This window comes from Vicia villosa, unplaced genomic scaffold, assembly GCF_029867415.1.
Source record: "Vicia villosa cultivar HV-30 ecotype Madison, WI unplaced genomic scaffold, Vvil1.0 ctg.000458F_1_1, whole genome shotgun sequence".
NCBI lineage: Eukaryota > Viridiplantae > Streptophyta > Magnoliopsida > Fabales > Fabaceae > Vicia > Vicia villosa.
The window spans coordinates 97,998-110,769 of NW_026705219.1; positions in this window are offsets into that span (position 1 = coordinate 97,998).

Here is a 12,772-nt window from a genome sequence, read left to right on the forward strand (position 1 = left end):
ATTAGGTCAAAAACCCTAATTGTCGACCAGATGAAATTGATGACTGTGGATCTTGAATTGAGATGTAATTTCCATTGGATGTTGTCATAGGGATTATTTGAAGATGATTGAAACCTTTGATTGACTCCCTGGGGATTTTTAGGGTTTCCCAAATGTGATCCCTGATTTCAGTCCCTGATAGTTCAAAACCCTGATCTGAGGATTTGTCTGATCAATCTTTGTGTAGGAGATGTTATGAGCCAATGGATTAGGTCAAAATGATGCACTTGAGGTCTTGATATCATGTCCCAAGCCATTAGGTCAAATTCTGAGCAAAAGTCAGGAGTATGCTATCTTCAGGCAAAACCCTAATTCAGTCGATTCAAAGCTGTTGAGCTTGTTGAAGTGAATCTCTGAGGACCAAATGTTGATTATTGATGAAGATGATTCATTTGAGATGAAGGGAGAACAAAACCCTAATTGAGTGTTATTTGCACTGATGAGTGATTTCTTGATTAAACCCTGCTGAGCACAAGTAGCAAACACAAGCTATGCAATTTGTTAGAGATGCAAATGATGCATATGCAGATGATATGAGGTGGTATCTTAGGTCAAAAATTGGGGTATGACAAGAGGGTATCTAAGCAGTTGTTCCTGGAGTGATCAGTGTGTGATCAGAAGACTCTGGAAGACTTAGTTGCGGACTAAGTGGAAAACCATTGTAATCCGTGCGATTAGTGGATTAAATCCTCAGTTGAGGTAAATCATCTCTGCGGGGGTGGACTGGAGTAGTTTAGTTAACAACGAACCAGGATAAAAATAACTGTGCAATTTATTTTTATCTGTCAAGTTTTTAAAGCTACACTTATTCAAACCCCCCCTTTCTAAGTGTTTTTCTATCCTTCAAACTTTGTGTCGTTGTTGCGTTGTTGCGTTGCGAGATTGAGGGAAGAAGGTTCATGATGACGATGAAGACGTCGAAGTGTTTGAAGCAGTGATTTGGTTCGGAGTCGATTGAAGATTGTTGTTGTTCTTATGTGCGAATCTTGGCTTCATAATATATGAATATTGAAGAGATAGGGTTTTGAGAGAGTGCAGATTGGAGAAGATTGTGGGAAGGCTCAGAGTTGAAGAAGATGATGGAGGTGAATCATGGTGGCAGTGGTGATTGATTGAAGGTTGTGGAATCTGAAGAAGATGAAGAAGGTGGAGATGATGATGGAAGGGACTTCAAGAATGAATTCAGAGGGATCGTGAATGGTGAGAGGTTCGTCCCTTTTCCTCTTGATTTTTCTGTTGTGAACTTCCTCCCATCTGGCTTCTGTTAGGAGGTAGTTAGAGATCGGTTAGGTGGTTAGAGAGTTTGTCACTGATTTTTTGAAGGTTGTTATAAGTTAGTTGGGTTCCGTTGAGAGTTGTTATGTTGGTTTAGAAAGCAGTTGGGAATTAGTTAGTTTGAAATTCTGTTAAGAGTGTGAGGGTTAGAAATTGAAGTTAGCTGCAACTTTGTTGGTTAAGGGAAGTTTGAACGAGGTGTGGGATTTGAAAGTTAGAAAGGTTTAGGGGTTATGTCAGTATAGGTTTTGTGAGTGGCTGCTGATTTTTATGTGTTACAGGGACTGTTATGTGATGGTTAAATGTTTGGGAAAGGCTCCCTTATGCATGTAAAAAAGGATTGGTTATCAAACTTTTTAGGGGTTAGTGTGAACTGTTTTTGAATTCTGGTTTTGCTGCAGGTTATTTGAATTGTATTGGTGTGTAGGTGTATGGTTTATATGTATGCATCTTTGCTTTGGTTTTTCTTTGAATGCAGGGCTGGTTTTTTTTGTATGTTTACTGCTGCAGGTGATAGGATGATTAGAAGTGTTTGGTGTAGAGGTATTGAATTAATGGTGGCTTTGTTACTCTTTTTTTTTGAACTAATTTTGTAATGATGCAGATCACGTATAGCAGGTTCTGGCTTAACGATGCAATTTGGTTTGATGGAATCTCGCGGGTTGGCATATGGTACTTTTGGAGGTTATGAAGATGAAGCGAAATGGCTTGTTGGAAGCAAAATGAAGCTGACTTAGAAACAAGATAGGGTTTAGGATATGGTGCTGACTTGGTCCAACAATCATTATTATTTTTGTAATTTTCAATGGAATGTGTAATGTAATGGTTCCTTAATAAAATTTGGATTTTTGGACATGATTGAAAGTGTAATGTGAAAGAACTTTGTAAAAGGGCATTGAATGGTGTATTCTTTTTGTATGATTTTTGTAATGAAATTTGCGTGGGTTTTTTGTAATGAATGAGAACCTTTGGACAATACTTGAATGAGCTTGAATCGAATGTTAAACTTCAAGTAATAAAGCTTTTGCAAATATTCCAAATTCCTTCCACTTTATCTTCCAACCTTGTATGCTTGAGAACTTTGATTCATTTAACAAATGTAAACACAAATTCGACTTTAAAGTGCTAATGAATCCGAATTCGACTTCACTTCTCAAAGGAACATTGGCTTCAATTCAATCTTCGAATCCATATCAAACTTGCATGACACGCACCAAGTAACCGAAAGAATAGAACTTAAATTCCATCTCCAGTTAATGGGCCTCAATGAGCACATACCCAAAACTTCTAATTCCTTTATTTGAGAGACAACTTCACGACTTTATTTATTTGAGAAAGAATCAAAGTATTAATTTCAAGCAAATTTATCTGAATCCTTGATGAACCACCTAAATATTTGATCTCTTGAGAAGCCCTGAGTTCAATGGAGTTCATGATGACCAAATGCCTTGTACCGAGATCCAAGTGGAACTCATCTTGCTTTATAACCTTTGATCACATGCTTTTAGATATTAATGATGCATGAGTTATGTTAATGCCCTAATGGATATATGCAAATGAGATGCAAAAGTCTAAGCCAGTTGGAAATTAAAGGGTAGGACAAATTTGGGGTATGACACCTACCAACACAAATTCCACACAATGGGAATTATGCCCTTCACTGATCCACAACAAATCATCTGGATACAACCCTCAAAAAATGATTATGAATGAATGCGACATATATAGAACATACTTATACTATCGTCAATCCCATGAACAACATCGTCTCATGTTCAAACCATCATCATCATCATCATCAAAGCATGTATATATATATATATATATATTAGCATCATTCAAATACAATAAAATCATCATCCAACACAAAGGTTATTTCATAAGGTTCATCATACTCGAACGACACTCAAAACAGGCCAACGATTCAAAAGTTACGCATCATCAACTTTCAAAAATCACAAAGTGGGAAAAATTATGCACACACGTTGTCCGTACGCGTACCGTACGCGTATCAGCAGAGGCTGATTTCCACATCAAAACGCGCCATACGCGTATGTCATACCCCAAAATTTTCCCATCGTATTTCAAGGTATTTTGACTCATCTGACATTCAAATGCTCAAAAACTATGCAAGAATTGGGCACACTTACCTGTCTCTTAAGTAATCAACCCATAATTAGGGTTTTGTCTCTCTCCAAGTAAAATCAGGTTCTGACACCTCAAGTGGACTTCATGGTCTCTCATATGCTTCAAAGGATCCTCATGCCAAGTTTCAAGCTCTGATTCATAAGTTTGTTCAGTCAATTGCTCATATGATCAATAGTAGACTAGTTTGACCTAAAAGTCAACTATGGTCAAATTGCAGTCAAAACTCCTGATTTTTGGTCAACATCAATATTTTGAAGTTACATTCATCACTTGATCAAGGGTTGATCATGATTCATCAAGGAAAGCTCATAAATCATCAAAAGTCCAAGTTGCTAATTTAAGGTTTCTAAGAGAAAGTCAACTGAACTTTGACTGATCATATCTCCCACATGGTTCATCAGCAATTCCCCAACCAAGGAAATTCAATTCTCTACAAAGTTGATGTTTGGCCCAAGACCAAGAAATGCACCATTTGAGAGGTATGAGCCAAAACATTACATGTCTTTCTAGAAGCTGGCAAAAAGCTGTTTTTTGTCAGAAGCCATATCTTCAAGATAAAATCCTCAAATGCAAAATATGTTCGAAAGTGGCTTGTAGAGGACATCTTGGACTTTCCAAAAAGTCCTAGAACACCTTTATAGGATAAAAATTGAGAGATATATGATTGGTGGAATTTGGCTAATGTGCCAGAAAAGCTTGAAATCTTAATTGGCAAAACTCCAAATTTTGACTAATGGGCCAAAGTTTCTTGATTCTAAACATGCCCATGGTGTATTTAGTAGCCCACCACGCCATATTTTCCTTATTCTCATTATTATTTATTTTTATTTGAATTATATTCATTTTTATTCAAATTTAATTAAAGAAATAATGACAAAAAATAAAAGATGTGATATTGGTTGATCTCTCAATCAAATATTAAGTAATTATGAGAGAGAAAAACGTGATAATGGTTATTGGAAAAAGATTAGGACAAAAGTAGAATAATTTGAATCAACTTTTAATCAAAATCTTTTCCAATATTTTCTCAATCAATCCACTCATTCACTTGGTCAAATATGAGCTCTAAAAAGATCCTTATATATATTTGAGTTCAATAAGAAGCAAAGGATGTTCAGGCAGCCAAGGAAAATAAGGTTTCAAAAAACATTTCCTTCCAAAACTAGGGCAATTGAGAATCTCTGATTACAGTTGTCTCCTCTCAGGATCAAGCCTCCAAACCTCTTCCTGAACATCCAAAGGGTGAGAATGAGTCAAGAACCATGCCCAGAAACGCATGAACACTGCATATCATGATATTTATTTTCACTTTTATTCTGGATTTCGCATTTCACTTGCATGCGTGTTTTAATCTGAACTAACCATATCAATGAGTTTATGAGGTGATATAGAACAGGTTTGTACTACTACATGTGAGCTCCCACGTGCGAATCACTCCCTGCCATTGTTAGGGCACAAAGAAGGTGTTCTTCAGGTTTCAATTTCTAAGCCGTTTCAAACCAAAATGATGCCACCAATGAATTTAGGATGTGATTTTACATGGATCTGGGCGTTTGTTTCTTTTTGCTTAACGTGTTTTTACAGGTTTCAAATCACAGCCATGGAAGAAGAAGAACCAGCGGAAAAATCCGCAGGAGTTTTTGTGGGTAAATCCGCAGGTCTCAAGGTAGAAGACGATGAGGTGTCTTCTGGGCCCTCCGGTGATACACGCGTGTGAAGGCCATTGGCCAGTCATCCAGTGCTCTCTCTCTCTCTCTCTCTCTCTCTCTCTCTCTCTCTCTCTCTCTCTCTCTCTCTCTCTCTCTCTCTCTCTCTCTCCGCGCGTGGAATCACGCTACTGGCCGGTCAATGTGTCAACGCTCTCTCTCTCCCTCTCTCCCATTAGACGTGCACGTTGGTGGTGGACCCCGCGTTTGACTTTCTCATTAATCTCTATTTTTCATATTTATTTTATCCAAGCCATTCTATTAACAACTAACATATGCAGCAAGAACGGCAAGCCATTGGTGTGGTAATCTTGGGATCACGAGTTCGACCCCTGGGTGTGACAAATATTTATTTATTTTCTCAATTCTTCCTTACAGATCCAGCATGTTCCACGCGCGTATTCCCATCGTACACCCTCAGCATCTCATCGTTGGATTCACAGAGGGAGCAATCCAAGGATTCAAAATACGCTGCTCCATGGTGAACACTCAGGGACGCATAACACTGAATCACCGCCTGGTTTGTTCAATTAATTCCTTTTTTTCACTTATTTGCTTTTAATTATTTTCTTTCCATTGTTTTTTTTTTACTTTACTTAAAAGTATTTCCCTTCTTATCTTTTAAAAAGATTAAATATTTTTTTTACCAACTTAGTTTTTTCTAGGTTAATTAATTTAATTAGTTTTTAATTAATAAATTAATTAGTTTTTTAACTAATAGGATAATTAAGTTAATTAGGTTTAGTTGTTGGTTTTAATTTTAGGTTAAATAAATTAATAATTAGGATTTAATTCTAGTTTAAATAATTGGTAATTAGATAATCTGATTAATCAGGTTTAGCCTTAATCAAAAACCATAGATAACTCAAGAGGTCGATATTGCCCATTAACTGTAGATTCCTCCCTTAGATGAATGTTGTTATTAGGATTTTAAAAAATAAGGCTTGTGACCATTAGGTTTTTTTGTTTATTTTAGGTTTTCACATTAACCCTGATTTTTCCTAAACTTTATTTTTTATTCCCGATTTCTCTTCTCATCTCATATTCTATGATTGTCGTGTGCTTGTCTCAATTCTCGGCCTTTGGGTAAAACTGGTTTATTTATTTATATTTTTTGCCATTTAAATTCTAGAAAATGTGTATAGGTTTGCAAAAGGTTTTTATTGTAATAGCTTAGGACTCTTTAATTTCTGCCTTTAATTTGCCGCATTTTAATTTCCTTTTCCCCCCGTTTTTTTGGCTATGTATCCCTAATCCCCGAAGCCTTGTAATAGCTTAGGATTTACTTTTCTGCCTTTTACTTTCCGCACCCATAAACTGCTTTATTTTTCTGTCTCATATTAACTGCGTGGTTAGTAAAGTAGGGAGTGACAACGATTAATTGAATCTAGTTCACCTAAATGCAAGATAAATATCGGAATCTAACCCATCTGTTTGCTGCACACACCCACCTTTAGGGGAATCCTTCTTATTGTTGCCTTTCGATCAAATAGTCAAGTGCCTTCGAGCGTAGGGATACCTTAGCATGCTTCCTTCGATTCAAATCATCCTAGTCCCTTGGAATAAAGATCATAGTCCCTTCGAGTTGCCTACGATAAAATGATCTCATCCCTCGATGTTGCTTTCGATTAAATGATGATAGTCCCTCCAATTACTGAGATATCCTTACTTGTTGCCTTAAATGACTATTCTCTTCAACGCAAAGGACTTTCTGCCCTTCTTATGGTATGGATAGCCTTATGGCAAACAATGACCCTCGATGACGCGATCACATCCAATGAAAGGACTACCTGCCTAACAATTGGTATGGATAGCCCCTTCAAATGAATGACTTAAAGAACAAGAAAGACGAACTTAGAGTAGGTAGCTCTTAACTGCTTGCTCACAATCATTTCAAAAAATCAAATGCTTTTCACACCTCCTTTTCAAAACAATTTCCAAAAGGCTACACTTATTTATAAGTTAAAGTCCTTATTAAAAATCTTTTCTAAACACACACTACACTTTCTTTTCAAATAAACAAGTGAGCTAAGCAATTAGGAGCCCTTGGATAACCATGGATACAAAGGGTGCTTACACCTTCCCTTTGTATAACCTACCCCCCGAACTCAAAATCTTTCAAAGGTCTCCCCCCGAACTCTTGCTATCCGTAACATATTTTAAAAGTCAGTTCTCCCACCGTGTTACAGCGTATCACATCACCATACGCGTATTCCCTCTTCTCATACGCGTATCATACACGTACCGACAAGAGACTGAATTATGACGGGACAGGGCAGCGTACCATACGCTTACGGCCCTTGGGAACGTCCCTCATATGCGCACCATACGCGTATCATACGCAAATCGCCAGAAGCTTCTCCAAAAACCTGCAATCGCACCAGTCCATTTTCTACTCGTTTTCCACCATTACAATATGCAGTTTTGGATCTAAACAGCAATTTTTGCACACTTTAACATATAGGATTCATCTAACTTCAACATTCTATCATCCTATATCAGTTTTAATCATTAAAAACCTAACTTCTACTCAATTAGTTAGAAACCTATATTCTCAGTTTCAGTTTCATGGATGAACACATCAACACATCAACAACACCATATTCATACCAAAATATATATTCACACACAATTATGCACAGAAATCAACACAGGTAACATTGAATTATATGATTTATTCGAAATTAATCCTAAACCCCAATCTAATCATATAATCAATTGACCTAAACAATACCTCTAATCAACATTATCATCTATAATACGATAAGAGATGCTAATCGGAGAGTCCCCCCTTACCTTAGTCTAAAGTTCTTGATTGGTCTCTTTCTCTTTTGTTCCTCTTTCACGTTCTTTGAGTTCTCCACTTCTCAGTTCTTCTTTCACATTCTATTCCTTCTTTTCTCCCAATTCCTTATTTTTTTAATGAAAAATAACTTTTACTTAGTAAAAGGTTTTACTAACATAACACCCATCTTCTTACTAGTATCACACATGACCCAATGCCATAAACCACTCTTTTCCAAATTAATTTCACAAAACCAAAATATTCTAATTTATTAATTTCAATTCCAATTAAATTAAAAATTAAAATATACGGGTGTTACAACTATCCCCCACTAAAAGAGTTTTCGTCCTCGAAAACATACCTCAAGTAAAGAGTTCCGGATAGGAGTCTTTCATCAGAATTTCTAGTTCCCAGGTAACACTCCCATTAGCCGGTCCTCCCCAAGATACTCTGACCAAAGCTATCTCTTTGCCACGTAATTGCTTCAACTTTCGATCTTCAATCCTCACAAGTAAAGCCTCAACCATCAAGTTGTATTTCACCTGTACATCATTTACTTGGATCACACGGGACGGATCCGCATTATATTTCCTCAACTGGGACACATGAAATACATCATGCAAATTTGCAAGCATCGGCGGAAAGGCAATACGATAGGCTACTTCTCCCACTCTTTCATAAATCTGAAACAGACCAATAAAACGCGGCGTCAACTTCTTTGACTTCAAAGCTCGGCCAATACCCGTCATAGGAGTAACTCTCATAAACACATGGTCTCCCTCTTGAAACTCAAGTGTCTTCCTTCTCTTGTCGTGATAAGTCTTCTGACGACTCTGAGAAGCTTACATTTTCTCCTGAATCATCTTAATCTTTTCCGTAGTCTGTTGCACAATTTCTGGCCCGATCACAGCACTCTCACCAGATTCGTACCAACACAACGGTGTTCTACATCTTCTACCATACAAAGCCTCAAATGGAGCCATACCAATACTCGAATGATAACTATTGTTGTAGGTAAACTCAATCAAAGGTAGATAACTATCCCAAGTACCTCATTTTTCCAACACACAAGCACGCAACAAATCTTCTAACGATTGGATCGTCCTCTTAGTCTGTCCGTCAGTCCGCGAATGATAAGCAGAACTCAATCTCGGGTTAGTTCCCAAAGCCTTCTGCAAACCTTCCCAGAACTTAGACGTAAATCTCGGATCTCTATCGGACACGATACTCGAAGGAATACAATGCAGGCTAACTATCTTTTCAATATACAATTGAGCCAACTTCTCAATCGAATAATCCATTCTTACCGGTATGAAATGTGCAGACTTCATCAACCTGTCCACAACAACCCAGATAGCCTCACAATTCTTAACAGTTCTCGTCAAACCAGAAACAAAATCCATCGATATACTATCTCACTTCCATTCAGGAATAAACAGCGGTTGCATAAACCCAGATGGCTTCTGATGCTCAATTTTCTACTTCTGACATGTCAAACAAGAATAAACAAACTCTGCAATTTCCTTTTTCATTCCAGGCCACCAAAACAACATTTTCAAATCATGATACATCTTGGTAGCACCAGGATGAATGCTCAACTCACTACGATGTCCTTCTTCCAGAATACTCTTTCGGGGCTCAACAACATCAGGAACACAAACACTATCACCAAACCTCATTATACCATTCTCATCAATTTTGAATTCACCGCCTTTACCTTGGTTAATCAAAGTCAACTTATCGATTAACTCAACATCAGCTTTCTGACCCTTTCTAATCTCTTCAAGAATACTGCTAGTCAGCTTTAGCATACCCAATTTAACACTATTAGGAGTACCTTCACATACCAAACTCAAATCTCTAAACTGTTCAATTAAGTCCAATTCTTTTACCATTAGCATAGACATATGTAAGGACTTTATACTTCACGCATCAGCAACAACGTTTACCTTACCAGAATGGTAATTCAAACTAAAATCATAATCTTTAAGGAACTCTAGCCACCTCCTCTGCCTCATATTAAGCTCCTTCTGATCAAAGAGATACTTCAGACTCTTATGATCACTAAACACTTCGAATCTCGAACAATACAAATAATATCACCACAACTTCAAAACAAAAACCACAGCTGCCAACTCTAAATCATGAGTCGGATAATTCCTTTCATGCACTTTGAGTTGTATCGACGCGGAAGCGACTACTTGTTGATTCTGCATCAACACACCACCTAAAACCATCAGTGACGCATCACAATATACCACAAAAGATTATGTCGGACTTGGCAAAATCAAGATAGGAGCACTAGTCAACCTCTTCTTCAACTCTTGGAATCCTTCTTCACATTTTGAATCCCAAATAAACTCTTGTCCCTTCCTGGTCAATTTAGTTAACGACAATGGTAACTTTGAAAATCCTTCTATAAACTTTCTGTAGTAACCTGCAAGACCAAGAAAACTACAAATTTCTGACACTGATTTCAAACCTTCCCATTGGGATACCGCTTCTATCTTTGTAGGATCAACAACAATACCATTCTTAGAAATCACGTGTCCAAGAAAACTATCTTCATCCAACCAAAATTCACACTTTGATAATTTGGCGAAAAGTTTCTTCTCTTTTAACAACTCTAATACAATTCTAAGATGTTCTACATGCTCTTCCTCATTCTTAGAATATATCAGAATATCGTCTATAAATACCCCCACGAATTTATCAAGATAAGGATGGAAGATCCTATTCATATATTCCATAAAAACACCAGGTGAATTAGTAACTCCAAACGGCATTGCTGAATACTCGTAATGATCATACCTCATTCTAAATGTCGTCTTTTGAATATCGTCCTCCTTCACTCGAATTTGGTGATACCCAGACCTCAGATCAATCTTACTAATTACACACGCTCCAACCAGCTGATCCATCAAATAATCAATCCTCGACAATGGATACCGATTCTTGATAGTAACTTTGTTTAATTATGGGTAATCTACACATAGTCTCATAGAACCCTCTTTCTTCTTTACCAAAAATACAGGCGCACCCCACAGAGAAACACTCGGACGAATGAATTTCTTTTCAAGAAACTCTTCCAATTGTTTCTTCAGTTAAGCTAACTCAGATGGTGACATACGATACGGTGCCATCGACACTGGACTAGTTCCCAGAATCAAATCAATAGCAAACTCTACCTATCTCTCTGGCGGTAACTCGTTCACATCCTCTAGAAAAACTTCCGGAAAGTTACATACCACTGGTAGTTCACTACTCACTACCTTCTCCTTCAAGTTCATCAACGCAAATAACATAAACACTGTTGCAGCGTCTTCAACTGCCTCATTCACTTGTCTAGTAGTCATAGCCAGATCGTCAGCATTAATAGCCTCAGGAAACAACACCGTCTTTGAAAAACAGTTGATATGATCGCGGTTGAATTCTAACCAGTTCATTCCCAGGATTACATCAAGTTGTTTCAATGGAAGACACACTAAGTCCATTCCAAATTCCCTACCAAAAATATCGACCGGACAATTTAAGCAAGCATACAAAGTAGTTACTGAACTCGACGCAGGAGTGTCAATAACCATACTTCCATTTATGTCAGATATTTCTAAATTCAATCTCTTAGCACAATCCAAAGAAATAAAAGAGTGAGCCGCTCCAGTATCTATAATTGCAACTAAAGGTGTGTCATGAATGAAACACGTACCTTTAATCAATCGATCTTCAGGAGTGGTTTCCAACTCAGTCAAAGCAAAAACCTTTCCTCCAGATTGGTTCTTCTTTGGTTTAGTATACTGTGGGCTAATGTGACCCTCTTCACCACAGTTGTAGCAAGTCACAACCTTCTTCTTACAATCAGCAGCAATATGGCCCACTTTGTCACACTTGAAACATTTCTTCTAATCAAGCTTGCATTCATTCTTACAGTGTCCAATCTCGCCACAGTTGTAGCATCTGACAAAAGCACTGGAGTCTCCCCCACTAGGCTTCTTCCAATCAACCTCTGCCATATGGCTTACCTCTATCCATATATTTCTTACCTTTTCTGTCAACCAACTCACGGGAGTGAGATGACTTCATCTTGATATTATCTTCCTTAAATATCCTGCTACAGTCAACAAGGTCAGCAAACCATCAAATCCTCTGATATCTGATACCCTGCTTGATTTCATCACAGAGGCCATTAACGAATTTGATGCATTTCAAAAACTCACCAGCCTCATCATTGTTGTAATGAATGTAGTACTTTGCCAATTCTACAAACTTGGAAGCGTACTCTGGAACTGTCATACTGCCTTGTTTTAGCTCCATAAACTCAATCTCCTTCCTTCCTCGAACATCCTCAGGAAAGTATTTCCTCAGAAATTCCCTCTTGAACACAACCCAAGTGATTGCTATTCCATCAGTATCTAGCTCTATCTTGGTAGCAATCCACCAATCGTCAGCTTCCTCAAATAACATGTGAGTACCATACCTCACCTTCAAGTTCTCAGCACAATCAATCACTCTGAAAATCCTTTCGATTTCCTTCAGCCACTTCTGAGCACCTTCAGGGTCGTGAGTGCCTTTGAACAATGGAGGGTTGTTCCCTTGAAATTCTTCCAATTGTTTGTTCGCTCCAATTCCAGCACCATTGGCATTTCCTCCTAGCACGCAAGCAATCATCCTCAAAGCCTCAGCAATTGCATCATCGTTTCTTCCACCTCTTGCAGCCATTGCTCTACTTAATTCATAGACAATTTTGTCAAAATAAAAGTATCGACAAGTTAACTCACACTAGTCGCATACATAGGGAAGACTGACACAAAGACTCTGGTCA